Source organism: Dipodomys merriami, unplaced genomic scaffold, assembly GCF_024711535.1.
Source record: "Dipodomys merriami isolate MVZ:Mamm:240054 unplaced genomic scaffold, mDipMer1.0.p SCAF_183, whole genome shotgun sequence".
Taxonomy (NCBI): domain Eukaryota; kingdom Metazoa; phylum Chordata; class Mammalia; order Rodentia; family Heteromyidae; genus Dipodomys; species Dipodomys merriami.
This window is the reverse complement of record NW_027203193.1, coordinates 426,009-451,855: the sequence shown is the minus strand read 5'-3', so window position 1 is coordinate 451,855 and position 25,847 is coordinate 426,009. Positions and strand designations below refer to the sequence as shown.

General features: G+C 37.0%; 1 long non-coding RNA gene and 1 pseudogene across 1 annotated transcript in view; both read left to right on the top strand.

Annotated features, from left to right (window-relative positions):
- The first annotated feature begins 451 nt into the window (after nucleotides 1–451).
- The window catches only part of LOC138830079 (uncharacterized), a 41,937-nt gene continuing 16,541 nt past the window's right edge, over nucleotides 452–25,847 (top strand). The window contains exon 1 of the long non-coding RNA XR_011372856.1: nucleotides 452–484. This is a non-coding gene — a long non-coding RNA (uncharacterized lncRNA). The remainder of the gene's footprint in view (nucleotides 485–25,847) is intronic.
- On the top strand, nucleotides 17,827–17,926 carry LOC138830084 (U6 spliceosomal RNA; annotated as a pseudogene).

Genomic DNA, 25,847 nt, shown 5'->3' with positions numbered 1-25,847 from the left:
AACTGAATTGGACATTGTTCCCTGGGAAAAGGGCTGGGGGAGCTGCTATCTTCTTGACTCTGCCCATGCTGTTTGCATCACAGGATTCTGGCCACACCCCCATTCTTTCATTGTTCTTTCTGACCAATGAGATACAAGAATGGTGGCCATGCCCACATTGAATGCTGCCTGGTAGCACCAGGATTCCCTCTGTTAGTTTACACCACTACCAGCAGTTGAGGAAGGTATAGATGGCTGAGTGGTGAGAAGAGGCATTAGGCGACTGGAATATAGAAGGAAATTGAGATGCCTGCCTAGTCCCCAGCCCCCTCCCGCCTTCCCAAGGTTCAGAAATTCAAACCAGGCAATGGCACCCTGCCAGGCTGTGTAAAGCCCCAAATTGGTCAATGGCCTTGGTTCTCTGAGGCCATGTGTCTGCAATGCTGCTGCCATTCCCGCTCGCCCCACTTGGAGCAGCCTCAAGCAACTTCTCCCAGGAGCACATGTGAGTGGCTGCCCCAAAACCACCCCTACCCTGGGTCAGACACCCCTCTGAGGGCACCAAGACCCACTACTTGTTTCCTCTCCCTGGCTCTGAGGAGCCACCTTTCTGTTTTGGGCATTTCTGAAACAGAGCCTCTATATGCTCTGGCTGGGCTGGATTGATGTCCTCCTATCTGTGACAGGTATGCTCCACTGGGCCTGGTCATCTGTAGTTGGGGTGGTAGACATGTAGCAACATGCACAGTCATCGATTTAGATGGATTATCTCAAAAATTTAGTCCACAGCAGCCTATTCTTTTTTTTTTTAATTGTGAAAATACTGTCCAGAGGGGTTAAAATTACATGGGCAAGATATGAGTACATATCTTATCAAGCATTATAGCCTCCTCTTTTGTTTCCCCTTGCCATCCCATCCTCCCCCCCCCACTCGACCCTCCCCATCCCCCTACCAGAGTTGTCAAGTTCATTTTCGACATACCACTTCTACGTCTCATTGTTATAATGGGTCCAAATTTAATCCCTATTTCAACGATTTGTTTTTTCCCTTCCCCTCCATAAATTATAACAACATCAAATACAGTCAAAGAAGGGATTATACCGTGGGGGAGAGATATAAAAAGCAACAAATAAATAATCTTATGAATGTACTAGAAACAATCGTATGAAAGAAAAAAATTGAATAGATATCTTAGGGTTCTTTTCACTAACATGAATTTATCTGAACTTTTATGCTTGACTCAGATATATACTAGTTATTGCAGATAAGGGAAAACATGGGACCTATGTTTCGTTGGTTCTGGCTTACTTCACTTAATATAATTTTTTCCAAGTCTTTCCATTTCCTAACAAATAGAGCAATGTCATTCATTCTGATGCAGGCATAGAATTCAATTGTGTATATATAACCCATTTTTTTGATCCATTCATCTACCGAAGGGCATCTGGGTTGCTTCCATATCTTAGCTATGGTAAAAGAGGCTGCAATAAACATAGTTGTGCTGGTAGCTTTAGTGTGGTCTTCTTTGTAAACATTTGGGTAAGTGCCCAAAAGTGCGATTGTTGGATCAAAGGGGAGCTCTATGTTGAGTGCTTTGAGGAACCTCCATAAAGCTTTCAAAAGTGGTTGAACAAATTTACACTCCCACCAACAATGAAGTAAAGTTTCCTTCTGTCCACATCCCCTCCAGAATCTGTTATCAGAGTTCTTCAGTATAGCCATTCTAACTGGGGTGAGGAGGTATCTCAATGTTGTTTTGATTTGCATTTCTTTTATGGCTAGAGAGGTTGAGCATTTCTTCATTTGTCTATTGGCCATCCTTCTTTCTTCTTCAGTGAAGTTTCTCTTTAAGGCTTTAGCCTTATTTATTGGGCAGTTTCTTTGAGGATTTGTTGTTGGGGGATTTAATTTTTTGTTTTCCAAGTATATTTTAGATATGAGACCCTTGTCTCTAGTATGGCTAGTGAAGATTTTCTCCCAATCCGTGGGCTTTCTATTGATCTTGCTAGCTATGTCCTTTGCCATGCAGAAGCTCTGCAACTTCGTGGAATCCCATTTGTCCAACCTTTCTTTGATTTCTTGTGTTTCTGGGTCTCTCTTAAAAAAATTCAACCTGTGCCAAGGAGACCAAGGGTTTCTCCTATTCCATCCTGTAATGTTTTCAGAGTGTCTGCTTTGACTCCGAGGTCTTTGATCCATTTGGAGTTGATTCTGGTGCAGGGTGATATATAAGGATCTAGCTTTAGTTTTCTACAAGTAGTTAAGCAATTTTGCCAGCACCATTTACTGAAGAGGCTGTCTTTCGTCCATTCTATTATTTTAGCTCCCTTATCGAAGAGTAGTTGGCTATATGTCTGTAGGTTCATTTCTGAGTTTTCAATTCTATTCCATTGGTCCTGAAGTCTATTCTTATGCCAGTACTAAGCTGTTTTGATTACAGTTGCTTTGTAGTAGAGTTTGAAATTTTGGTATGATATTCCTCCAGCACAGTTTTTTTCTGTTGAGGATCGTTTTGCTATTCGGGGTCTTTTATTGTCCTCTATGAATTATTGGTTTGCCTCTTCTATTTCCTTGAAAAATGAGGTTGGAATATTGATAGGTATCGCACTGAATTTGTAGAGAGCCTTGTGAAGGATTGCAATTTTCACGATGTTGGTCTTTCCAATCCATGAGCATGGGAGTTTTTGGCACTTTCTAAGATCTCTTTTGATTTCCTTTTTCAGGTTTTTAAATTTTTCATCATAGAGTTCCTTCACTTCTTTGGTTAAGTTATTTCCTAGGTATTTTATTTTTTGTGGGGCTATTACGAATGGAGATGCTTTCCTAATTTCAGCCACACTTTTCTCATTGTTGGTATATAGAAAATTCATTGATTTTGAGGGGTTAATTTTATACCCTACTACTTTGACAAAGTTTTGAATCAGCTTGAGTAATTTGGGAGTGGAGTCTATTGGATTCCTTAAATACAAGATCATGACATCTGCAAAGACGTAGAGTTTTACTTCTTCTTTCCCTATTTGGATCCCCTTTACGTTTGCATCTTGTCTTATTCCTGTAGCTAGGCATTCTAATACTAAATTGAAGAGAAGAGGAGAGAGTGGACCTTCTTGTCTCGTTCCTGAGTTAAGAGGAAATGGCTTTACTTTTTCACCATTAAGTATAATGCTGGCTGTAGGTTTGTCATATATAGTCTTTATTGTATTGAGCAAAGTTCCATGGATTCCTAATTTTTCCAGAACCATCATCATAAAGGGGCGTTGGATCTTGTCAAATGCTTTTTCTGCATCTATTGAGATAACCAGGTTTTTCTTATCTTTGCTCCTGTTGATGTGATGAATTATATTAATTGATTTGCGTATATTGACCCAGCTTTGCATCCCTGAAATGAATCCTGTTTGATCATGGTGTAGAATTTTTTGGATGAATTGTTGAATTTGATTGGCCAACATTTTGTTGAGAAGTTTTGCATCAATGTTCATCAAATAAATGGGTCTATAGTTATTTTTCTGTGATGTGTCCCTGCCTGGTTTGGGCATGAGGGTTATTATGGCTTCATAGAATGAGTTCAGTAGTGAACTTTCTCTTTCAATTTCATTGAAGATTTGGAGGAGTATTGGTGTGAGCTGTGTTTTTAAGGGCTTATAGAATTATGCTGTAAAACCATCTGGTCCTGGGCTTTTCTTAGATGGGAGGTGTGTTATTGATGTTTCTATTTCAATGCTTGATATGGGCCTGTTAAGATGGTATAACTCATCTTGGTTTAGTTTTGGCATGTCAATATTTGCTAGGAAAAGGTCCATTTTTGCCAAGTTCTCAAACTTATTAGCATAAAGTTTTGCGAAGTATTCCCTTATAATGTTCTGAATCTTGGTTGTTTCTGTGGTGATGTTTCCATTCTCATCTCTGAGTTTATTTATTTGGGTGTGTTCTTTTCTTTTTCTTATAAGATTTGCTAAGAGTCTTTCAATTTTGTTAATATTTTGGAAGTAACAAATCTTTGTTTTGTTGATTCTTTCTATGATTTTTTTTGGATTCTAATTCATTTAATTATGATTTAATTTTAATTATTTCTTACCATCTACTGGATTGGGGATCATCTTGCTGCTCTTTTTCAAGGAGACTCAGATGTCTCATTAAATGGTTGGTTTCAGATTTCTCCAATTTGTTGATGTATGAACTCAGAGCTGTAAACTTTCCTGTGAGTACTGCCTTTGCTGTGTCCCAAAGGAGCTGGTAATTTGTGTGTTTATCAGCATTTGAATTTCTTTTCTGATCTTTTCCATGACCCACTCGTGATTCAGCAGTGTGTTGTTCCAGTGTGTTACAGGATTTTCTCTGGTGGCTTTTCCTGTTGAGTTTTAATTTTTTACCCTTGTGGCCTGAGAGAATGCAAGGTATTACTTCAATGTTTCTGAAAAGAGATAAATAAGTACCCACACATATACCCCTAAAATAAAAATTATGAGAGGAAGAAAAAAATTAAAGTAAAAAATTAAAAATTAAAAAACAACTTTTAGAAAAAAATTATAAAAGGTACAAAAAAAGAGTTCTTTGATTTTTTTGTGGGGGATGGGAAGATCCTGTATCTTCCTTGTGTTCTTAACCTGTCTCTTGTTGGAGACTCTAGTCTACTTGTGTTTGATTTTCCTGTGGCTTGAATGGTTTCTTAAGTCAGTTTGAGCAGGCAGAAAAATCACAGGAGACGATTCTTGACCACAGGTGAAGCTCTGGGTAGGTTCGTAACAATCAGACCTCATTCTCCTCACAGGACAATTGTGAAGAAACAAGGGATTTATACAGAGGGATCTCTGGAGCATGGCTAGGAACAGAGGGAGTAGTCTTCAGATAAGGTTCTCGGCAATTCTGTGAGGAAATGACAGGAAGATAGCAGGAAAGGGCTCAGGCGGGGCCTGTTATTAATTGTGCAACAGATGTGGGATTATGAAACAAACATGGCTCTCTCTCATCATTACCCTATCCCCATGAGGAAGCGGATCATTCACTGTGTTGAGTTTTGCAGCTGGAGATTCCAAGGCAGAGAGAAGCCAGGTGACCTACTTATGACTTCAACTTCAAAGGAAGCTCTGCCTGACTTTGCTACCATGCTCCGTAGGACAATGGGTGCTATTCAGTCTGCTTCTTGTGGTAGGAAGTCCACTTCTTGTCAGTCGTGGAGCTAGAACTCTAGGCATGGGCGATGTTCCCAAAAGCCTCAGCAAAAGGCTAGTGTTCTACCACTTGAACCCACAACACTACTTTTGATTTTCTGGTGGATCTTTGGAGATAAGATTCTCACAGACGTTCCTGCCTGGGCTGGTTATGAACCATGATCCTCATATCTCAGGTTCCTGTGTAGTTAGGATTAGAATTCTGAGCCACTGGCACCAGACTTAATTGTAATTCTGACTTTTCTCTCTCTCTCTTTCACAAGAACTGGTCACATGGGTGCTGGAGGAGGGGGCCCAGCATCCCCACGTGGCTGGAACCCAAGGTTGGTCCTCTCATTCTGGAGGTTGGCTGTGGGTCAGGAGCTCTCGCCTCAGCTTGTTGAAACAGCTCCATGAGATAAGCCCTTCTGTTATCTGGCTAGACCGTAACAGTTATTCATTGTCCATCCAGCCTTACTAGACTTATTGTATTGTATTGCTTTCTACATCATTTTCTAGCACCTGACCAAAATTATGATACGTAGTTACAGAATGAAAATGTAATGCAATCTTAAGAAAGTTATTTAGGGCTCTGTTAATGTGGCTTCATGGTACGGTGATTTCCTAGCATCCATGAAACCCTGGGTTCAATTCCTTAGTTACACACACACACACACAAAACCACTGGAAGTGGTGTTGTGCCTCAAATGATAGAGAGTTAGCATTGAGCAAGAAAAAAAAAGCTCAGGAATATTCCCTACCCCTGAGTTTATGCCCCTCGACTGGCAAAAAGAAAAAAAACAAATCAAATCAAAACAAAACAAAAACATTCAGTTAGTAAATGCAAAATAAATAAACCACACTTGGAATATATAATTGCTCCTTCCATACTGACACCTGACAACAGTTCCTAATTCATGTACTTTACTTATATTAGGATACTGTGTTGAAAAAAGTCTTGTTCATTAAGTCACAGCAATTAATGCCAGGGATGTGCTTAGATGTCAGGTAACGTTTAATTCTGGAAATTCAACCATTCCTGGATTTGTGTCATCACTGCTAATCACAAAGAGAATGGTAGGCTATGTGTGATTTTGAAATCTTTTTGGTCAATTATGGCACCAAAAATGCAGAGGCTAATTAATAGTTGTGAAAGAAAATAAGGAATATATAACTCCAGATAGAAGGAATAAATGATAGTAATTAAGGTATACCAGAAACTGTTCTTGAGAACCATTTTTGGTTATTGTAGAACTAGTTGTCAGCTAGGCTGTTCCTCATTGCCTTTAGCATTCTAAATCTCTTAGGCTAGCTCTTAATCTCTGTGTGATAAATGTATCTCCTTCTATGCTATTCTTTCATACCTTATCTCCTTTGCTTTCTAAAAATCTTATTCTTTCTATATTTCTCTATGAACATTTCCTGATACTAAATACACCTATACAGATGGCAGAGGATGCTAATGAAAGGGTCCCAAAAATCATCAGTCATTAACGTAACAAAATGGAAAAGAGGACATATTTATTGCTACTTCAATTTTTCTGAAATGCTGCAATATCATTTGGTTAAAATTTCCATTCTTTGTCTACACAGTGTCATTCAGTACACATAAATGCAAATATGAGCAGGAGTTGGTTTACTCCTGTAATCCTAGCTACTCAGGAGGTTGAGACCAGAAGATTGTGGTTCAAAGCCAGCCTGGTCAGGAAAGTCCACGAGACCCTAACCTTCAATTAACCACCAGAAACCCGGAGGTGGTGCTCTAGCTTAGCACCCAGGATCCGAGTTCAAGCCCCACAACCAACAAAAAAGGTGAAATATAACTTTAAGTTTCCCCAAAAGGAATGACAAGTTCAATAATCTTCCCAAACAAAAAAATTCCAAAATGATTCAGTGCACCTACTTTTGCTGAGTTATGTTTTGGATTCTTTTCTGGACATATGCTCTAAAAACAAATCATTTAACTAGGGATACAGGTGGACCCATTTCAACAATGAGATATACAAGTCGTTATGTTGAAAAACGAACTTTACAACGTTGGTGGGCGGGAGGATCGGGTATGGGGAGGGGGAATATGGGAAGGGATGGGAAGGGGAAACAAAGAGGAGGCAACAATGATTGATAAGAAATGTACTCGTTATCTTGCCCATGTAATTGTAACTCCTCTGTACGGTATGCTCACAATAATAAAGAAAAAAATTGTAAAATATTAGCTTTACAATAAACATCTAATATTTCTCATTTGAAAAGAGAAGTCTATACAGTTGATGTCACTTGGCTTTCTTACTACCTTAGTTTAAAGCCAAACCAGGTAGGAGATTCTGTCAAACTCTTATTTGTAATTACACAGCAAAAAAGCCAGAAGTGGAATTTTGGTTCAAGCAGTAGAGTACTAGCTTTGGGGGTAGGTGAGCAGAAAAGAAAACTGTTCAGGGACAGGGTTCAGCCTCTAGGTTCAAGCCCCAGAACCAACACAAGCTAAACACAAAAGCAAACAAAAAACCAGATATTTCATTGGGACCCTCCTTAAAGGAGTATTGGTCTGCGAAGTGGCTCCTTTTGCTGATCATATACACTGGATGCTTTTTTTGGAATCCTTACTGCTCTGGAGAACTCAGGACTAAACTAAAGTAATTCATAACTGACTTCTGCAACAAAAGAATCATCTCAGGGGTGAAATATCCATGCAAAAAACACTATAGCAGTAGAATTTTTTGGGGGTCCAGTCTTGGGCCTGAACTCTGGGCCTGGGCGCTTTACCTCAGCTCTTCAACTCAAGGCTAGCGCTCTACCACTTGAGCCACAGCACCACTTCTGGCTTATTTTTGCTTATGTGGTGCTGAGGAACCTAACCCAGGGCCTCAGGCATGCAAGGCAAGTGCTCTACCACAGAGCCAACTTCCCAGCCCCAGCAGAAGAACATATTTAAAACAACGTTATTTCTTTTTGTTCTATGCTGGCCATCAAATGGCACATTTTATCTTTTTGTAATACTCTCAACTACAAGTTTACAGAAAAATTATATATAAGTAAAAACACACTAGAAAAAGTCAGGGACAGAGTTTCCTTCAAGACTTCGGATTCTCTTCTTTTACAGTAAAAAGGAAAGCACAAGTTAACTTGAACTTTGTCAATCCTCTATGTTCCATTCCTCTACTGGGATCAGTTTCCATATCCAGTAACAGTTACTTCCAGGAACAATCTATGGTGCTGCTTGAGGTATAATGAATGATTTCTGGCTTCACCGAAATAACACAAGAACACATTTGGACCTGATGTAACACGTGTTTCAGAGACAACTTAGTAAAGAGAAAATATAAAATTTATATTTTTTATAAATACATTATGCATGAGTATATTGAATTCAAACTTTGTAAATTCTCTGTAAATTGAGGCGAATTTTAAAGAGGAAGAAGGTTCCTAGATCATTTTTTGTGAGTATATGTGCTGCACATTATTTCCCAAGTGTACATGAATTTGTTAACTCGTGTTAACTATAGCAATAATAAGAGAAAGAGAAATTCTGTGTTTAAGTATAAGGGTTCAATACACTATAGAAGACTCTACAAATAAGACCACATTGAAACAATAAAGCCAAGTCCAGTATGTAGATTTATGAGAGTGATATAGAGAAAGCATTACTCCTACGTGGAACACGAAGTATGAGGCCACTCCCTTCCTAATCACGCTTGCTAATGACACAACTTTGTAGAAATTAGAATGGAAGAATAATTCTGTTTCCAATGCAAGTCAGATATAAGAGCATGGATTTAATAAGGAAAAAATTCCATCTTGAGAGAGTAGGGATTATACTAGCCATCAACTGGTGGATAAGACCACATTTTTTTCTTTCCTTTACTTATATATTTTTTGTTGGTGGTGGTCTTGGCACTTGAATTCTGGGCCTGGGCACTGTCCCTCTGCTATTCCGCTCAAGGCTAATGCTCTACCACTATAGCCACAGTGAGGCTTCCAGTTTTCTTGCAGTAAATTGGAGAAAAGAGTCTCCTGGACTTTCCTACCTGGGCTGGATTTGAACCCCAATACTCAGATCTCACCACCACCCAGCTTAGGATCACATTTCTAACAGTGTACATTCAGCATATGTATTGTGTATATTCATCTATCTTTATATGAATTCTTGAGTTAAAAATCTGGGCTACAGCTTAGACTTTACACTCACAAAAATGTTTGTAGTTTAAAAGTTGTTTCTACTGGATAAATGAAACCTAAGTATGTAAAGGAGTCTGGGAAGTTCAAATTGCATCCAGCCTGGGCAGAACAGTGTTTGAGACACTATCTATAATTAACCAGCCAAAAGCTAGATTGGAAGAATGGCTCAGGTGATGGAAAAACAGTCATGAGCAAGAATGATGAATAAGAGCTTGAGGCTTTTGCATACATACATATAAACATACACATACACACAGAGGCACTTATATGTGCACACACACATACACAAATGAAGCAACTCTCAGAATACGTAGAAAAGTTAGAAAACAATAGAAAGTATGTCCTGAGTGAGACTAGAATCAAGTGATAATTTTTAAAATTAGAAAATCCTAAAGTGAACTTTCTTCAAAAAAGTTTGAGAATATTACATAAGTAGGGACCAGAGATAGTAAGAGAGTCAAGTAATCAATATTAAAGGGATAGGATCCATGGAGGAATGAATCAGAGACCTGGCAGGTGCATTTGAAAATGTTCATACCCTGTGTCAAATGTTAGAACATCTTTGAAAATAGTGCATGAACAGTCTGAAAAGTCTAGTGGATAATATCACTGGTGAAGTTCAGAATTGATAGTCTGTATCTAGATTAAATAAACCAAGAAGGGGCTGGGAAGGTGGCTCAGTGGTAGAGTGCTTGCCTCGCATGCATGAAGCCCTGGGTTTGATTCCTCAGCACCACATAAGCAAAAAGAAAAAAGCCAGAAGTGGCTCTGTGGCTCAAGTGGTAGAGCACTAGCCTTGAGCTGAAGAGCTGAGGGACAGCATCAAGGCCCAAATTTCAGGCCCCATTACCGGACCCAAAAATAAATAAACAAACAAACAGATAAATAAATAAACCAAGAAACTATGGTGGGGCAATGTGATACAAGCCTTGAATTCTAGCACTCAAACTGACAGGAGATTAGAGACTGGAATTACTACTGATACCTTCCCTGGACCAGGTAGTATAATTTTGTCTTAATAAAACAAACCAAACAAGAATGGAATACACAGTTGGAAATTTGGACTAATTTTTTCATTATGTTTTGAAAAGCCAAGTTTTCTATTGAAATACAACTGGTATAGAATCCCCAATTGTGTTTTATTTTTTTTAACTCTTTTAAAAAATTTTTTTTTTGGTTCCGGTTTTGGGGCCTGAACTCTGGGCCTGGGCACTGTGCCTCATCTCTTCAGCTCAAGGCTAGCGCTCTACCACTTGAGCAACAGCGCCACTTCCAGCATTTTTTCTTTTTGCTTATGTTGTGCTGAGGAATTGAACCCAGGGCCTCATGCATTCGAGGCAAGTGCTCTACCACTAAGCCACCTTCCCAGCCCCTCCACAGTTGTGTTTTAAATGCGCTCTTCATTACAGAACATTCCTAGATGCAAATTGGTTCATGATTCCCATCCAAAATTTGCAAAAGTAAGTAATCATCATTCTGTTAGATTCCAAGGAAAGGATGAAGGATTACAAAAGCTTAAGCCTGGAGCAATAGCAAAGATCACCTAATGTAGGTCTTTATAGATCTTGCTAAATTGGAGTTTAGACTTCAAAAAATATTTTGGTTTCGTTTGTAATTTCATATTCTATAGGATACTACAAAATTTTTTTAGGTAGAGGGTTTAATTGACAAATTTACAGATGTTTCTTTCATTCTATTTACCTAGCATATTGTTTCAAGTGAGTTATAAGGAGAAGTCAGTTAATAAATAATTCTAACTGTTCATGTAGAAAATGATAATGTGAATAATTTAGACCGAGTTGCCAAGAAATTGATGATATTAATTTATAAATTTAGAAAAAGCAATTTTTGAGGCTTTAATATAACATAGTATGAAGAGAATAATTGTGTGACATCTTCTTTCTTCTACCTGTATGTAACACAGGAAGCAATTTCCTTAATTACGTGCCTCTGTATACAGTGAGAAAAATGCTAGGATTTGGGTTTGTTTTTATTTTTTTTTGTTTTATTGCTTTGTCATAGGGCTTGAACTCTGGACCTGGACACTGTCTCTGAGCCTGTTAAGCTCAAGGCTTGTGCATTACCACTTCAACCTCAGTACCACTTGTGTCTGGCTTTTGCTGAGAAGTTTATTGGAGATAAGAATCTAGGGATCCTTCCTGCCTGGGTGGGCTTTGAACTGTAATCTTCCAATCTTAGCATCCTGAATATCTATGATAGTAAAAAAGTATAAATATAAATAATATTTGCAAGAATACCAGTGGAGGAAAAATGATGCAACCCAGTATGTTGTGGTGTTCTTTCCAGAACACGGAGGGCATCACATTAGCAAGGTGTAATATTTTCCCCAATAAAGATAAGCTATTTGTGATGTGAATTAAGGGAATTTTGAGGTTCACCCTACAAGTTGGAAACTGTTGGTCTAGGATGACTTTATGTCATAAATTTGGGATTGATGGTCATAGAAATAATAGCTTAATCTGATAAATTGCTTACTCTTGAAGAATTAATTATAACCGATGCTTTATAGTTTTATCCTATACCAGAATGTGGCTATTTTTCTGTTCACTTCTCAATCTGTAACACCCCATTGGAAAATGCATCTATTGCAGAATTACATAACATGCAAACAGGTACTATTTTGAATCTCTCAGGTATGGAATGTTGAGAATTTGAAAGTGAGTAGTTATTAGTCATAGGAATTTTGAAGAACACACATATTTTGTCCTCTTAACAACTAATTTACTTTTAAAAGTTATGGGTTTCTATAGAATTAAATGGTTTTCGGTTTTAGTATGAGAAAGTACTAATTTATTCTTTTTTGAAAATATTGGCAAGTATATTGTGAAAAAATTATCTAGTTGGTTAACATTCAAGTTGATGGCCCTCTGATAAAGAAGGGGTAATTAATTCAAATTATATGCCAAATAGTACTGAATTTTTAAAAAGTTACTACATAAAGAATAATATTTACTATACCAATACAATGAAATTTTATTTCATAAAGCTTATTTTTTAAATTTAATTTTAATGTGAAAGTGATGTGCAGTGGGTTAGCAATTGTAAGGCAGTGAATGCATAACTTTTCAAACTTGTTATGCCCTCTCTCATTTTTTCTCACATTTTTCCTTCACACCCAAACCCCTCACAAGTTGTAATGTACATTTCCAACATATTGTCTTCTGAGTATTTCTAATGCATTGCTTTGCTTTTTGTCCTTTATCTTGCCATTTTGTTGTTTCTTTTCCCTTCCCTAATTAAGGTAAATGTATACACAAAATGTACCAAAATCAAACACAGTAGGAGTTATACCATAGGGGAAAAACCCAAGGAAAATAGAAATCACATAGTACATTAAAAACAACAACTGCAAATAAATATCTCTTTCCATATCTTGGAGTTCATTTTGCTCAGCATCAGCTTATATGTTCATATATATGCATAACAAAGCCACTGGAAAATAATGGTTTCATGGATACTATATCTTGAAAACAACATGTTAACTGTTTTTGATGGTAAACGTGGAATTAGGATTGGTAAATTTGCGATTCTGATAAAAGAATTTCAAAAGTGTTTTAAAATTAAGACAGGTAAATTTTAATTTTTCTAACTTTTAACTTAGCCTATTAAGAAATTTTAAAATTGCCTGGGAAAATAGGCTTTCATGCAAAGAAATCCATGGAGACTTAGCTGAGAGGGAGCAATGTGGGTAAGGTGGCTCATTTTCACAGTAAACAAACAAACCTCACAAACCTTGCTGTAAATCCTGTAGGTTCCCATGAGAATTGTCCTTACCCAGGAAATATACACTTACTGTGTGAAACAAGGTTTTAGTGGAATTTAAATTCAGTTTTTTTTAAAAATATAAGACATCAAAATTTGTGAATTGACCTTTAATTACTAAACAGTAATTCTCTTAAAAAGATTATTTGGGTCAAAATATTTAGGGAGAAAGTATCCTCCACAATGAAAGAACGTATTGAGTTTACACTTCTCTGTTTTAATACTTTCCACAATGTCTGCATGTGAAGCACTGAAACACAGAAAAAAATCTGATTGGATACTTCAAACCAGTGATTTCACATTTCTAAATAGCTCAAAAATATAATATCCTTATTAACATGAGATAGTGAATACTTCTTTTATTACATAAGCCAAAAAGTTTGGGGATCAGAAAAGAATTGAGCAAATAGAAAAGGTAAGAAAACACGTTATTAGAAGCCCTAGCTAAGCGTTTTGGTTTCAGCAGTGGAGGGGGCCAAAACTTTTTTATATAGTGATATAGATTGTGTTAATGTTTTTGCTACCTAACCTGATTTTACTGAGTTTATTTGGCTGAGTATAATGCAGAACAAATTGAATGAAGACATGAAAATAAATTCCACCTCCAAATAAAAGAGTTTTCAAAGAGAAACCATGAAGATGTAGCATTGGGGACGCATTATAGTGCTTCAGCTTCACTAGAATTGAAGCCAGGAACCTGTGATTAATTGGAAATCAGGCAAGAGCTAAGAAGAGGACATAGAAGTAGGACATAGAAGTACTGTCCTTTGTAACAGACAATATCATCCAAGGAATTGGTGATTTAACTCTCTTCTTCTCCATACATCTTGTTGAGCAAATACAAGACCAAGAGGAAAATAACCTATTGAAATAATTTTGCAAAGAATAACTTCATTGTTCCTGATATTGTATCTAAGGAGATTCTTAAGAGAGAAGATAAAAGTTTTATGAGAGAAGATAAAAGTGGAGTATTCTTAGGTTTCCAAGCATCTTGTTAGCAAAATATCTTTGAGGTTACAAGTGATTGAACCAAAATGTGTTGGAATATTTATTTTTGTCGGCACTTTAGACACAAGAAGATTTCAAGGTAAAAGGAAAAAGAAAAAATTATAGCTAAATATTTGTGATTATAGGTTCTTTGACTGGATTTTTGGAGACAAAGTTTTGCATTAGCGTTGGTCCTCATTAACATAGTTGTTGGATTTTCTTGGCAACCAAATGAAAAGGGGAAGTTTAATGGACTCGCTTGAATAAGTAAACAGCATGATAGAAAATAATGGCAAATAATATTTAATGAATTATTTTGAACAATTACTTTGTGAGAACAAAGAAGGAAAGATATAATTCAAAATCACTTGACGTTATTAAAAGTATGAAAATGGAGTAGTGAGGAGATTGAGAGAAAACAGAGAGGACTGTTTTCTCTCCAGTGGAGGAATAGGTTTTTGATCTTGTTTCTTCCATTCTGTCTTCACAAGCTATCAAGTGTGACTCAGGACTGGAGTATCCAGTTCAGACAAAGAGCACTCGCAGAAGAAAATATTTGCAGAAGATATAGGTGATTTATAACCTTAGACAATCTTTTTAAATCTAGTCAAAATCCTTCCCTACCCCAAACTGCCCTCTTTGAACAGTTTGTTTGCTTTTCCAAAGACTGCCCTTCATTAACTGCTTAAAATTTTGAGAGGTCATATTCATACTCTCTAGAGATTGCTGTTTGGTTGTCATTTTTGTGTGTTTTTGTTTGTTGTTTTTTTTAACTGAATTTCAAAAGGTTGTGCAAGTGTTTTACAATTAAATATGTCCATCAAATTGTCTAATGCTCCTGGATCAGAATCACTCCTTCTATCAATGTCAACCAACTCTTTCTCAAAGATTGAGTTCAGGTTTAGCACTTCCTTCATTACATATGTACATTGAGTATACTAGCTGTACTTGCCCCTTGTTCCATTTTTCATTCATTCTATTTTTTTACTATTGTTCCTCTCTGGTTTCAATTTCCTGATAGTCATTCTGTTAAAGTGCCTGTTAATACTTTGAAAAGTTTATATACATTCCATGGAGTTTCACTCCCACATATACTTGAACTGATGTCAGCTTATATTTCCATAATTCATTCATCTGCAATAGCAATTTGCAGACTGGAGATGTGAAGCACTTAGACATGATTTTATTCGCGTTCATTTGGAAGATTAATCTTTAGTCAACAAGAAAATTTAAAAATGGCTTAGAATTTATTTCTAACTACCAGTTATTATAAATGGCTTTGTACAATGGTGTATGATTATTTTATTTTACATAGGATAATTTTTTCTACTACCTATAAGTTTTGGAAAAAGAAGAAAACTAAAATTTACTACTTAGAGGAATATGACAGAAATAAAAGACAGATTTTATTTTTGTCACATCTCTCATCAGTACCCATATTCAAAACTTAAAGTCATATTTCTTACTATGTTAGACAGATAGGGAAAATATAAAACAACACATGATAAGGCAACTATTAGTCACTTTTTAAAATGTACTTTCTTATGTGATAAAAATTTACTTTATTAGCTAATATTTGGGTTTGAAATATGGGAGGCTGATCTATTTAACACATTTCTGGAAGGCACCTACTGAACAACACAAATGGTGGGGAGTACTATTTCTACATTTTGATGAATGGTTGAACTTGTTTGCTATTGGTGCTGGGTACGTAAATCAACTCTACTGTAACTAGCTCCCTACACTTGAAAACCTTGTAATGTCACTATCATCTATTTGTAAAGTGTTATTTTGGCAAATGTGATTTTAAATAGTTTATTTGAAAATGAATATACTTTCAGGAGATTAAATATAGGTTATCTTTGGTTTGAGAATGACAACATTTTTTTATACTACAGAACCTAGTTTTACTGAAGTACCAGTGTTTTGAAGCACTAAGGATATTATCAATTAATGTTTTTCTAAATTATATTTGACCTCTAAATCAAGTATTCCTAGTTTGGTAGGCCACTTATGGATCTAACATTACAGAAACTATTTTTTGGCTGCACTGAAATCTTTCATTAATCATTAGGAGAGGGGTATTAAAAATAATCTGGTTCATTTGTAATTTTGTTCACTCATATGGGCTGGTCATCTGTAAATTGAAAGTTTGAATTACAGTACTTTCTCTCTGATTTTGTGGTCTCATCTTTCATTTTAACTTGCCTTCCATTTCACAATTAAATTCTGCTACTTCTTGTAAGGAATTGGGGTCCTGAAATATTATAGGAAATGAGAAATTGAGATGTCTTCAATTATTTTCTGTTGGCATGTTGCATGGGCCTATGTGAGAAGTCTTGCCCTTGTTTTCTGATGATACAGATAACTGGGAACTGGTATCCTCGGATCCGTGGGTCCTTCAAAAGAATAATAGCTTTTAGACATCATATCAGCAAAATTTGGGTATAATCAGTAAGAACGTTTCAGAAATATGGAGAAAAACACTTTGGGACCAGCGAGTTAAAACAATAAACAGAGCATCAGAGTAAAATCCGTTATAGATTAGCAGAAAACAATAGTGTTATTTTACCATGTGAATTCAGAAGATCACGAACACTTAGAACGTATCACAAGTTTATACCGAAGATATTGCATTAATACTTTTTATATTCTAATATATATCCTAAATCTAATTATTTATATTCCATTCTATTTATTGGAATAAATCAATATATTTGTCAAATTATCAATTCTAGTAAGATTCACTGTGTGAAATTTAAAATCAGCACATATTTTATATTTATAAATATAAAATATATAAGTATATATAATATAAAAATTGTTTTGCATTGTTGTGTTGTGGTTAGGGAATCAAAGGCAACTCTGTTTTAAAGTATTATTCCATTATCTCTACCTCAGTGTTTGGTAGAGTTAGACTTCAAGCTTTACCATTTGTAGATTTACAGCCTAGAGGCAAGAGGAAACACTGTGATTAAAACATTACCAATTTAAGGCCTAATATCGAGGAGAAACATATGGACTTTTCCAGGAGCTATGTAAATATTTGGTGATAGAGAGTCAGTAGTGTAAGTTCCTGCTTGGTTGGATGATAGACAGGCCAGGACAGTAGGTAATCATGCGTATGAAAATTTTTTCACCTTCTTGGCTTTAGCTACTTTTGAAATGATAGGTATAATAAACAATTATATTTTGATAAAATACCTTCCATTCTGAACAATTTGGTCTGAACTGTTAATCTCTCTATGATCCCTTGTAACTAAGATTAGTTTTGTTCCAGTAAGACAATCAATGCTGTCAGGGTAAGATATTCTGGTTGGTCTGTTCCTACAAGGAAGAAGGGTAAAGGTTCAGGTAGACATTTGTCCCAGCAAGACCTCATTTGGGAAAGTTTAAGCTGCGGAAGTTTAGAAGTAGCTCTCAAACAAGGCTTAGTTTGAACCCATTAGCTCTACAAAGCTAACTCAGTTGATAAATAAGTACTTGAAAAGCCATCACCTTTGGTCTTAGCTTTAAAGGCTTCAAAGTATGATCAAATTTAAAATGAAAACGACAAAATAGTCATTGACAAAAAAATTGTAAATATGAGCAATCGACCAAATGATATAAGCTTTTCCACTATACACAGAATTTTAGAGAAAGAAGATCAATCGCATTTTAAGGAACAATAAGGGTTCCTTGTTACAAATAGGCAACCATGGATATATGCCTGTATAAAGATTGCATCATTAAGTACTTAAATTTAGAGGGTACTACATGCTTCAGCAGCAGGTCTAACCAAATTACAATACCACAGAGATTAACATGGCACTTGCACAAGGATGATATGAAAATTTGTGAAGTATTCCATATTTTTCATTCTTCTGATGCAAGAAATATAAAAACAGTTATTAAAAAGTTGATTACAAAAATACAAGTGTAACAATACATGCAATTCATAGAATTAAAGGTTAGTTTGACATCAGTGTATTAAATCTTCACCTTAGAAAGGCCTTTACATAGCATAATCTTTACAAAACTTGAAATTAGATAACATTGTCATGTTATCCCAAAGAAATAAAATAATATAAGGACCTAGGAAAAAAAGGAATCTTAAACTTCTTCTATATGGAATGCAATCTAAAAGGACACATTTATTAATGAAACTATACATTATATAAAAATGTAGAATTCAAAGTATTATATATAGGAGCGAATGAAATAGATTATGGATATTGTACAAACATAGATATACTTTTTTCCTAAAAGCACCAGGAACATCTTTAGTTTCTATACTATTCATTTCAACAGATAAGTTAAAATTATTTCTGATTAAAAAATCACAAACTCTGCAGAAATCATTATAGATGTATACAAAAAATTCTTGAATATATTTTGACATCAGAGTCAGGCAATTCACTTGGAAGAATACCATGGAATCCATGAATTTTTAAAGTAAGATATTGCTGTTGCTTTGTATTGTGAAAAAAATGGTAGGGCCACAAAGGATGGACTGGCATTTTTGAAATTTAATAAACTTAACCAAAACATTAGGACTTATGAAAACAATTTGTATAGCCTTCCACAACTTCAAAGAGGTAGTGATATATACTTATCCTTTTGGCAATATTAAATGCAGTTTCTTCCAAGCTGTTCTTCAAACTTGGTTTGATATAATGGTTCAACAGAGTACCTATTTGATTTCTATTCCCAGCAGCAACATGCAAGGCGGACAAGAGGCCTTTAGTTTGGGGATTGGTATCTGCCACTCTGGTATTATTCCACATATAAGCGCTGTGCAGGGGTGTCAGCCATTTAGAGTTATTGCATGAATATCTGCCTTGAGCTACCAACTCATGGACAATGTCTAAATGTCCACTCTAGGCTTCCATATGAAGAGGGGTATACTCATACTCATCCCTAGTATTCATTTGGGTGGCCTTTTTGGAAAGTAGTCTTCACACCATAGTAAGCGGATTAATTTTGGCATCCCAAAGAAGAAATTTGCTTGGATCCTACTCCATTTTTTTCTTGAAATTGATACAATTCCTCACTCTTTCATCTTGTTCCTTGTCTGAACATGAGGACCTTTGGTGTCTTCATGTGCAGCTTATTCTAGGAATGAGAAAATAGGAAACAATGCCTTCTTTGTAAATGATTTGAGAAATATCATGTTATAGTGTAAGAGAACTCACTATTCAACATATGGGCTTTAAGAGTTTTCTAGTAGCTTTCTAATGTTGGTATCCAACATTAGAAAAAATGTATAATGCAGTAGTAAAATAGAAGTCCTTGGTATGACTACCTAAATTCTTGTTTTTTTAAAGACACTTGTTTTCATCTAAAAATAGGCCTGTCTATTTCCTTCAAGTGATTTTGATGATTGAAGATGCTTAATGAGAAGTCAAAATGTATTAGTAGTCCTTTACTATCAATGAAATTTCACTTTTTCTTCTTGGAAAATATAATGATCAAAGCAATAGTTCAGAATCAGCAAGCAATAGTTCAGAATCATGCTTCAAGTGCAAGTGAATCACCAGTAAGTAATCCTTGATTCCATTTTCCACAAAGTTTTGTCACAGATACAATCTCCCTGCCTTCTGTAGCTGCTTTCCTAGCCTGGACCTATTCCTTCATTGTACAGGAAAATTTTGGATACTGGTGGAGATGCCACTATTATTTCCCAAAAATATTGGCCACCAAGTTGGCCCCTTACCTCGTCCCTAACTGACCTTAAAGGCATAGGGCAGTCAAAAAACCCTTTGGTAAGCTCCAGGGTTCTTAATTGGACTGACAAAGAGGGCAATAAGGGAACTGTTACTCCTTTTGTTGTTCCTGACCTCCCTGTTAACCTATGGGGCCGGGATATCTTGACCCAGATGAAAGTTATCCTTGCTAGTCCCAATTCTGTGGTTACACATCAAATGCTCCGTATGGAATTTGTCCCTGGTACGGGTCTTGGAAAATCAGGAGAAGGAATAGTTGAGCCCATCCAAGCTACCCAAAAAACAGATAAACATGGGCTTGGGTATTCGGATTTTTAGTATCGGCCCCTGACCCTCCTGTGCCCCATGCAGGTAAAATCATTTGGGTGGATCAGTGGCCCTTTACCCAAGAAAAATTGGAGGCAGCCTCCATGTTAGTACAGGAACAGTTGGTGGCAGGCCATATAGAGCCATCTACTTCACCATGGCATACTCCTATTTTTGTTATAAAGAAAAAATCAGGCAAATTGCGCCTTTTACAAGATCTACGCGCCGTTAATAAAGCTATGCGCCCAATGGGAGCACTACAGCCAGGCATTCCCACACCGGTGGCTATTCCTAGGGACTATTACAAAATGGTTATTGATTTAAAAGATTGTTTTTTTTTAACCATTCCCCTACATCCAGAGGACATACCCTATTTTGCCTTTAGCCTTCCTCGCATTAACTTTCAAGGCCCCATGCAAAGATTTCAATGGAAGGTACTTCCCCAATAGCCCTAGCCTTTGTCAAAAATATGTTGCCCAGGCCGTGGACCCTGTGAGAAAACGATGGCAGCGCGTCTATATATTACATTATATGGATGACATGTTGCTTGCTGCACCTGACACCCACGAACTTAGAAACTGCTATTTAGACCTTTATAAAGCCCTTACTGCCCTGGGACTACAGGTTGCCCCCGATAAAGTTCAAACACAGGATCCCTATACTTATTTGGGTCTAGAACTCCAAAATAATCAAATTCGGGTTCCTCAAATTCAACTTCGTTTAGACCATCTTCACACCCTTAATGATCTTCAAAAGTTGCTTGGAGATATTCAATGGCTTAGGCCATACCTAAGGTTGCCCACAAGTGTGCTTTTGCCTCTTAATGAGATTTTAAAAGGGGATTCTGACCCCTCCTCTCCTCTCAAGCTTACTCCCAATGCACGAAATGCCTTAAGCCAAGTTACTGAGGCCATCGCCCAGCATTTTGTTACACAGATTTCCTATAATCTTCCTCTGGTCTTAATTATTTTACATACCCCTCATACACCCACAGGATTGTTTTGGCAACAGATTCCCCACTCCAATAATAAGGCCAGCCCCCTGCTTTTGGTCCATTTACCCACCACATCCCCCAAGGTTATTGCTGTTTACCCTGCCCAGGTAGCCTCTATCATTATCAAAGTTCACTTGCTCTCTCGACAATATTTCGGCAAGGACCCTGATACAATTTTAATTCCATACACCAAAGACCAGAGTCAATTTTTACTTCAGACTGGGGATGAATGGGGCATCGCCCTGTCAGGATTTTTAGGACTAATTGACAATCATCTCCCCAATGATCCCCTTTTACACTTCGCCCAGCTATATCCATTTGTTTTTCCCAATGTTACTCAAAAGAATCCCATTCCTCAAGCCCTCACTGTCTTTACAGATGGCTCAAGCAATGGCCGTGCAGCCTTCATTGTTAACAACCATACCACCACCTTTGATGCCCCTTACCAATCAGCCTAGCTTGTGGAGTTATTCGCTATAACACAGGTTTTTATGACGTTTTTTGATAAGCCTATTAATATTTATACAGATAGTGCTTACATTGCTCATTCTGTTCTCTTGCTAGAAATTTTACCCGCTATTAAAATTTCCTCCAATGCATCATTTTTATTTACTCAGCTTCAACAGCTAATTCAGGCCAGGAGACATCCATTTTTTCTGGGACACATTAGGGCACATTCTGATCTCCCTGGCCCTCTTACACAGGGTAACGCTCAAGCTGATGCGGCCACTCATTCCATTTTTCCCGTTTTTGTTGAGCCTGTCCAAAAGGCTACAGAATTACATAATCTTCACCATCTAAATTCCCAGAGTCTTCGATTGCTTTGTAAAATTACTAGAGAGCAAGCACGGGAGATAGTAAAGGCATGCACTGCCTGTGTTGTCTCCCTTCCTGTACAACATCTGGGTGTTAACCCCCGTGGACTGCTACCTAATCAAATCTGGCAAATGGATGTTACCCATTTTCCTGAATTTGGAAAAACAAGATATATACATGTCTCCATAGACACATTTAGCGGGTTTGTTTTTGCTTCACCACACTCAGGAGAAACTGCCAAAAATGTTCTCTCTCACCTTGTTTTAGCCTTTTCTGTAATGGGAAAACCAGCCCACATAAAGACAGACAATGGCCCTGCCTATACCAGTGCCAAGTTTAAACAGTTTTGTGCTATTTTTCAGATTTATCATACTACTGGGATTCACTATAACCCCCAAGGGTAGAACGAGCCCACCACACCCTAACAACCTGGCTTACTCACCTCAAAGCCTCTGCCTTTTCATTTTCCACTCCTAGGGATCGCCTTAGTCACACATTGTTCTCCCTTAATTTTCTAACTCTGGACAATGAAGGCCACTCGGCAGCTGACAGGCATTGGCACCCATCTTCCAGTTCTGCCTGCCCGTCTGTCATGTGGCGAGACCCCCTTACAGGCAAATGGAAGGGCCCAGATCCTGTTCTTATCTGGGGGTGAGGTTCACCCTGTATTTTAGATCAAGAACAAGCAGCCCCAAGGTGGCTGCCAGAACGCTTGATAAAACAGGTATGGCTTACCACAACCCAGGGGAAACCTTCCCCCTGAGGATGATGCCTTTTCTCTTGCAGATGCAGCTAGAACTCCAGACATGGACCATCCTGTTTAAATTTATTAAATAATAGATTAATCTCTTGGTTTCTAAGCCCATACAGGTTCATCACCATCGCCTTGATATGGCAGACGCAGCATTGAGATCTAGAAATTAGTGTTTTTGCCATGAGCTTGTTCCAGTGGGAAACAGCCCCCCTTCTTTTTCTTATTTAGAAAACTCTTCTTATTCATAACTCCTGACCATTCAACAGGCAAGGCCTATTGCCATAAATAGGTTCGCCCCTCCTCCTATAGGCCCCTCCACTTGGGGGAGGATGCACCTATGGGAGGAAGAAAAAATGCTCTAATCAAGGGTGCAGGTAAGACTGCAGGGGGATGGATCAGCAAGATCCCAAAACCCAAGACCCCTGAGTGGCAAGCTCTGGTGTATGATGGTTGGCATGCATACCCACAAGCCATCTCCTCAAAAAACATGCCAAGGCCTGTAAAATTCCCCTCCCCGAGTGAGGACGCTTGCTCAGAGCAGAGAAAAACCCTGCCCCTTAGAGGAACAGAGCCTCTGTCACCCCCTCAAAAAGAGCACCAACAATTGATGGTCAATTTTCTAAATAAGAAAGGGGGAGATGTTGTGAGCCCTGCAGGGAGTCTATTTGCATGATAGGCTTGACTATCTCACTGGAACATCAGGAGGCTGTTCACAGAATCTGGTCTTTTCATCCTGCCCCATACAAATATCAGTAGCTGCTTACAACCACCTTTTCACCCCCCTGTAGCTGCTAACGACCACCTTTTCACTGCCCTAAGCAAGCATCCTGCAGCTGCTATGCCCAATGAAAAAGCTTCCTTATTCTAAGCATATAAATACCCCTATGTGAAAAATAAAATTTGGCAGCTTGATCAGAATCCTTGTCTTGCTGTCCTTCGTGTCTCTTGTCCCTTCATTCCTTCTCCCTTAGGTTCACCGCCCTCGTTGAATTCCTGCGGGTCGGGACAATTCATCTTCCATTCAACAAGTAGTAATGTGTAACAATTCCCTTTGTTTTGCTCCTTATTAAATTTGTTTCCATTTTATTTCATAAGGAAGGATGATTTCATAAATCTATTGTAGATGCAAAAATATGTCAATATATTTCTAACTGTATGCAATGATTTATACATACACATATATTACACAGGTTACAATGATAATTTATAACTTCTGTTACTATACAATTTACTGAATTATTAAAAACGTCGACGGCTCATGCCTGGAATCCTGGTTACTCAGGAGGATAAGATCTGACGATCATGTTTTGAAGCCATCCTGGGCAGGAAAGTCCATGAGCCTCTTATCTCCAAACAACCAACAGAAAATCAGAATTGGAACTGTGGCTCAAAGTATTAGAGTGGTAACCTTGAGAGAAAAAGCTCAAGGACATCACCCAGGCTTTTAGTTCAAGAACTACAATCTACCCAAAAAAATCTAATTTACACCTCTGTAAGTAGAGTATTTCCATCACCCAAATGTACATCCATGCTCATTTGCAAGGTAACTCTGTTTTATCTCAAGTACCACTAAATATTATCACTAAAGTAGCATTACAACGTGGGTTCATTCTATCTCCCTAATGGATTTTTCTCCACTCAAATACTCAAGTATTACAATTGTTCTAATTATTTAAATCATAGCTTTTTTTTTTTACCCCTAATACTAGAGTTTGATTGAGTGTTTTGTGCCCCTTAAATGGATGTTCTTACCACTTTGTCATGCCGCCAGCCCTAAGTTATCCTGATTATTTTTCAGCTAGAAACTGGCTTCCTAGTTGTGTATTAACTTGGTCTCAGTGCACTTGATGTTATTCTTCCTGGAATTTAGAATAACAGGTGCATGGCATTGTGTACAGAACTTTCTGTTCAGTCTGGGCTTTAGCCACTATCCTCCCAACAGTGCACTCCCATGTAGTCACAAATTTCATAAGCTTGTCATAGCTGATTTTTTTAAATCTTTCATTTCCTGCAGGTTCTTGAGTACTGAATTAATTTTTGTTTTCTTGGGTTGTTTTGTTTCATTTGAATCTATGTGTTGAGTTGTTCCTCACTTTTCCTTTTGTTTCTTTCCCTCAAGTTCTTACCTAAAGTGCTAAGAAACCAATTCTTCTTTTTCAAGATAGTCAGTGTGAACATTATTTATTCCAAAGCAATTTCAGTATCTATGAATGGTATACACATGCTAAGCGCAGACTTTGGCATACACAGATAGATCATGAAATATATGAAGAAAATAAAACTACAGATGAATACCAGGAGGAGAATAAGCTATTATTAATTGTTTGACAGAGGTTTCTCTTCTAGTGAAAGAAATATATTGCTTGATGCAGGATTTCAAAAAATCATTTTGCTAGGAGGAACCTAAACAATCATCTAATACTATAGACTTGAGAGTGATGAATTGACTTCCTGAATAATTTACTTTTGGGACAAATAAAAGCAGGCTTCCAAAAAGAGAGTAGATTTTAGAGAAACATGATGAATTTTATGTAAATAGGTTCTTAGCTGATTTTGTTAATTTGTGAACTAATAGAGGGCATGTTCTTGTGGAAAGGGAACCAATATCCTAAAATTAACCACAGATATGATGCCAGCCTGCAAGAACAATATACCCAAAGTTGAAATCCCCACATTTTCCACAACCAAAATAAGTATATACATTAACATCCAAAAACTTAATAAATCTGTTCTTTGTTCTAATTTCAGCTTTGTCTGATTATCATATGATGTGACAGAATAATTTCTTCATTAAACTTATGACAATTTAAAAAGACATTGAAAATTCTTTCTCACTTATTAAGTGCAAATGAATGGAAATTGCCTCATTTCTTACATATTTGATTACCACTATAAATTTGTCATATGATTATTATTAATAGTAATATATTCTGATTTATTACTTTACTTTGTAACAGTTTTTAAACTTTTTGCTTCTCTGCTGAAGTTGAAGCATTTAAATAGTATCATCAAAGTATATTCCTTGGATATTTAGGGGAGTTTTTTACAATGTTTTTAACCAATGGCTTCTAAGAATTCTTAATTGGTATATTATTTGGTTTATTTTTAATTTCAAATTAATTTTATTGTAATGATAATGTACACAGGGGTTACAGTTACATAAATGAGGTAATGAGTACATTTCTTCGGGAAGGAACATTGT